This window comes from Pseudophryne corroboree, chromosome 10 (genome assembly GCF_028390025.1).
Source record: "Pseudophryne corroboree isolate aPseCor3 chromosome 10, aPseCor3.hap2, whole genome shotgun sequence".
NCBI lineage: Eukaryota > Metazoa > Chordata > Amphibia > Anura > Myobatrachidae > Pseudophryne > Pseudophryne corroboree.
In genome coordinates this window covers 250,206,134-250,212,152 of record NC_086453.1, presented here as the reverse complement: position 1 = coordinate 250,212,152, position 6,019 = coordinate 250,206,134, and positions in this window count along the sequence as shown.

The following is a 6,019-nucleotide window of genomic DNA, read 5'->3' as shown; positions in this document are numbered from 1 at the left end:
CGGCAGTGAGGGGATAGTGAGACGCAGGAGGGAGAGGATAGGGAGACGCGGGGCGGCAGGGAGGGAGGGGATAGGGAGACGTGGGGTGGGAGGGAGGGGATAGGGAGATGCGGGGTGGGAGGGAGGAGATAGGGAGGCGCGGGGCGGCAGGGAGGGAGGGGATAGCGAGACGCGGGGCGGCAGTTAGGGGATAGTGAGACGCTGGGTGGGAGAGAGAGGATAGGGAGACGCGGGGCGGCAGGGAGGGGATAGGGAGGCGCGGGGCGGCGGGGAGGGAGGGGATAGAGAGACTTCTCTTGTCTTTCAGATGTTCCAATTAAATATATTTTACACAAAAAAAAATATATTTTGATAAGTAAGCCCAGACCAGGGGCGGCCGCGGCGAGGGTCTAGCCTGCCACAGCCGTCAGTCACCTCACCTACGCCAGTGTGATTTCCCTGCGGCTGCTCCATGTCTCTAACAGAAATAGACGGAGCCGCGCGTATGAGAGAGCAGGTCAGGAGACGGGCGCCACACAAGCGCTGACGTTCGTGCTGACGGCGCCTAGCAGGATGCGTGTTAGGCTGTCAGTGTGGGCGGCGCCCGTCTCCTGACCTGCTCTCTCATACGCGCGGCTCCGTCTATTTCTGTTTAGACATGGAGCAGCCGCAGGCCCGCAGGGAAAGCAATACACTGGGCTGGTGAGGTGACTGACGGCTGTGGCAGGCTAGACCCTCGCCGCGGCCGCCCCTGGTCTGGGCTTACTTATCAAAATATATATTTTTTTTGGTAAAATATATTTAATTGGAGCCTGCCGCCCTCCAGTGGCCAGCGCCCATAGGCAGCTGCCTAAAGCTGCCTAATGGTAGCGCCGGCCCTGGTTAAAGCTCACATGCAAGTTACAAACAATCTTTCCCTCCAAAAGCAAACATGGGCGCAGCCATGTTTGCTTTCATCACATGTTGCTTTTCAGCCTATCAGCTGCACTCTGGTTTCTACCTAATTACCCAGCAGCTGCACTCTAGACTCTGCTTAATCAGCCAGCCAATCCCTGTTTCCCAGCTGGTATAAATATCTTGTTCCTGGGCTGGAAAGATTGTCAGTGCTTCAATTGTCTTCAGTGATTCCAGTGTGCAGTCCTCCCATGGACTTTCTCTGCAGTACAGCCTGACTCTGCAGTGTCTCATCATTGCATCCTGTGACTGGCAGGACAGAGCACTGCTGGAAGCTGGTGTCGGTAACTGCCTGTTTCCCAGCTGGTATAAATATCTTGTTCCTGGGCTGGAAAGATTGTCAGTGCTTCAATTGTCTTCAGTGATTCCAGTGTGCAGTCCTCCCATGGACTTTCTCTGCAGTACAGCCTGACTCTGCAGTGTCTCATCATTGCATCCTGTGACTGGCAGTTACCGACACCAGCTTCCAGCAGTGCTCTGCCCTGCCAGTAACCATCGGTGTTCCACCATCGATCTCCAGTCACCATCGGTGTTCCGCCATCGATCCCAAGTCACCATTGGTGTTCCGCCATCGATCCCAAGTCACCATCGGTGTTCCGCCATCGATCCCAAGTCACCATCGGTGTTCCGCCATCGATCCAAAGTCACCATCGGTGTTCTGCCATCTATCCCAAGTCATCATCGGTGTTCTGCCATCGATCCCAAGTTACCATCGGTGTTCCACCATCGATCCTAAGTCACCATCGGTTTTCTATCATCAGTATTCCTCTGAACTGTGTTTCCTATTACCAGTACCAAGTCATCAGTATTCCTCTGAACTGTGTTTAATAAAACCTTTGAACTTTCCTTCGTTGTCTTGGTCACGCCTTCGGGCATTTGCTCTAAAGGTTCCCTGCATGTCCAAGAACCCTGTACTGCCTCCCAGGTACACATATACCTCAGCCCCTAAAACTGAGGCTTCCCCCTGGTCAGCACCAGCCCTCAGTTGTGACACAAAATATTTGTCCATCTCTGAATAACCCCCTGTTCTGTTTTGTGTATTTTACAAGATATGAGAGTAAGCACTGTTCATTCATTACAGTAAAAGTTTTCTTTGTCAGAAATACATGCTCACTTGTGGCTGGTACTGTCATGTTAATTATACAAATATGATATTATGCAAAAGAAGTCAAGATGGCTTTGTGCATCAGCCTTGGCTTATGTGTAAGACACATCTGCCACAACAGTAGCCCATGCACCCAGACGTATGACACCACCACCTGCCAGAGACAGCCGCAGAGTCCTGTGTATGGGCCAGAAATCCTGCGGATCAGTTCCCAGTTTTATAATCTGAGCACACAGCTTTCACCCTGAATATTATGGGCACCGTGCAGAAGTGAGAATAAAAACAAAGCATCCGTTAGAAGACTCAACAAGCAAAAATACCAAAAATGTTGAGAGCTGTAGCAACTGATCTGCCCTTCTTCAGGTTTGCAGGTAAAGTGTTTCTCTGATCTGCATTTCTGCTACACAACTTATAGTTGCCCCCCCCCCCCCCAACCATAACACATTTCCATAATAACAAGAAAAATCTCCACACAGGATACAGCTGTCAAAACTAGTTAAATAAGATTTATTATATAACATCAAGAAGAACGGAGCAAGAAAAACCCACCAGCATGTGACTGACTAATTACTACAGCAATCAATTATGGTAATTCCACAAACATCCACAGCACAAATCTAATTTCAGAAATGGATATAAAATGTAATTTGCTCTATTCTTAACATGTATTGCATTAAACCGTGTCAGAAAAATTCCAAGTCAAACACAAATGGGCTACAGTATGTTCTGCATTAGTAGAGATCTTCAGCTGCTCACGGTAACTGTTTTACCTGTAGCATGAAAGGTGCAGAGAGAGATCTTGTTTCCAGGTTGTGGTTGCCTGGATAATATTCTTAGTGGTATAACCTATACAGCAGTCCTGGCAATCACTATTACAGCAGACGAAGAGGATTTAGGTTACACTTATCAGACTTTAAATATGTTGTATATGGCAAATTGGAAGGAAACACACAGCTGGTTCCAAAAAACTATTGTTTGACTTCTATCCCAGACCGGAATATGAACAGCTCACTGGCACAGCAGGATACAGTGCTACAGAAGCGGCATGGCCAGCTCTAAATGGGCATGACTAGTGCTTAGCAAGTTTGCCCTCCGATCACCTCCACTGCCTTCCATTATACATGTGTATGCCACATGCACTAGTGTTTAGTTAGGCCTAGCTGTCTAGATCCAATGTGCACTGGAGGAAGGGGTTTATCATATACTGTAGGTGGTGTGTTTCTCAGGAATCAAGCACACTGGGGATTTCACCAGTATCCCCGGGGCAGTCTGGTGGAGTTGTTGGTTTGTGTAGTGTTGTTTTTTTTTTTATATTATACACTTTGCAAACAGATCTTGTTAACTTATGTACCTTTATTGTTAATAAACAGCACTGCAGTGTTTTATAAATATAACCATACATATCCTAATAAAAAGGAATAAAACCTGCAAGTTTCAGTGCATCTAGGGATATGCCCACTGTATAACGCTGACTTGTTTCAGAATCAGAGAATAAATACAGCTCTGTTTTTGTTTGCTATTTATCCTAAAGACAGTATTTTTATCTATTTGTTACCCGCCACTGAACACCATACATGAAAACCAGTGATACACTGGCTTATATGCAGTACAGATGGTGTAATGGTTAGCATTACTGCCTTACAGCACTGAGGACATGGTTTTGATTCCCACCACGGTCCTAAGTGCATTGGTTTCGTCCGGGTACTCCGGTTTCATCCCACACTCCAAAAATACAGTATACTGGTAGGTTAATTGGTTCCCAACAAAAACTTAACCCTAGTGTATCAGTGTGTGCGTGTAGATGGGCCAAGTGGTTCTTATCTGCCGTCACATTCAATGTTCTATGTATGATGTAAACATAGTCCTAGGCTATTGCTATTCATGCCTTATAAATTGCACCTTGCAGTAGTATTTCCGCTCTATTCATGTAGTTCCCTGTATTTCAGCTCTTTATTTCATAGGGAAATATTGAAATATACTAGAATTTACTAGATATATATGTGGAGTGTTATGCATACAGTAGACTGGTTTCACAACAGTTTCACTGTCCATGAGTTTCCCATCACTCTGGCAGGGAATACTCAGCAGATTGGTGAAGAGATAGTCCATGTGCTGGATGAGTTAGGAAGCCGGTCAGACAAGAATCCATTAGTCCAGCTGTTGCTTCTGCATATCATCTAGTCATCCTGCAAAAGAGAAAGGTATTTTCCTAATAGGTCTCTTGTATTGCTGAAGGTTACAAAACAGTAGAATATCTAGAGACCCTTCTCGCAGAAATTAGCCATTACTGTACCTCAATGATGCTGTGGATCCAGTCTAAGAAAGATACGATCTTTGTGTATACACCTGGACGATTGGGCTCCGCACATCCCATTCCCCAACTCACCACTCCAACTAAGCGCCAGGTGTAGTCAGTCTGACATACCAATGGCCCACCACTGTCTCCCTGCAAGGACACAGAGAGAGAAAGTGAGGTAGTCCGAAGTATCAGACACACTGTGTCTCTACACATTAAATAATGGATTTAGTATGTATGGATGGTTGGGTGAATTGAGGCCAAATAAATCACTTATCAGTCTGTTTAAATAATGATGATTACCACATTTGCTACATGTGGAAGATATTATATAATGCACAAAAAATAATATTTGTATAAATTCATGTATGCATCTGTATAAGCAGTTTGTTCTGATGTCATAAATTATGATTGGCGAGTTGTAATGTCATCATTTATGTGTTAATAAGGAAAATGTATTATTAGAAATAACAGACACCCACTGTAATGCACCCCCTCAGTAACGCACCCCAATGTTAAATTATCATGGGTACCCTGAATTTCGGTGACTGGTATAAAAGCACTTGGCCTCTAAACTTGTGATTTTACATGACCGCACCACTCTTGAGTGACTGCTAGTATCCATATAATTTACACTAGGGAGTTCATATTTTAGACATACAGTAAATGTGCTGTTAATCAACTTAGCCCTTCCTCAAAATAAAAACTTGAATCTCTTGATGTAGATTTTGCCTTATAAAGGATTCTTCACATACAAACTTTGTTAAGCACTTTTGTGGAAAGATGTGGGTAAGAGTATCTTAAAATGTAATGGGCCCCCATGAGTTGTTTTTTTTTTTTAAGCGTGTATTTTTAAACTTGTAATTTTAAGCATGTATTTTGGAGGTACTCATCCAGTAACTAGAGACCCACCAGCTAGTATACATTCACCTAGTAATCCAAGGAGGTTCAAGTTTCTATTATGTAAAGTTTATAAGATTTGTGGCTCTTTTATTTGGAATTCTTAGGCGAATACAAAAAGATTGTAAAGTGTGTGAAGATTAAAGACTATTAGTATGATGCTACTGCCATCTTGACATCTATGTTTTTGAAAACATTATGGGAACTATTTCTAAAAGGTATAAAGGTCGTCTCTGCTTTATAGCAGGAGAAAAGGATTCTTGCTATTTAAAAAGAGCAGAAGTAGAAGAGAAATTGCCAGAGCTGAGCTGTTTTGCGTCACACTCTTCACAAATGCCGGCCCCATAGCTAACAGTGGGGTGTGGGCACTCATATACTGGAGAAAAGCAGGATGAGACCATTCTCTGTGCAGTCTATCCCACAGTGCATTTTGCACTCGGCTTCCTGGACTCCAGGTACATGTGCAGTACATCTTCTACAGTATCCGTTCTGCGTATGTGCCTTTTGCATTTGAAAAGGCAAAATACAGAGGTCCAAGATGAGTGACCCGCGCCATGCCTCGCAACACACATCATTATGCGTAATCTGTGACTTTATACCAATTCCATTGCAACAAAAATATTAATAGTAAATATCTAGTACACTATAAGTGAATTTGTATGTGACTGAGACACAGATTCAGGAAAAAGAACGTAAGCACGAGAATCGCTACCCGTTGAGGAGCACTTAAGTCATGTGAAGCGTCTCGCACTATATGTGGCAAAAAGGATAGGTATGTGAGAACA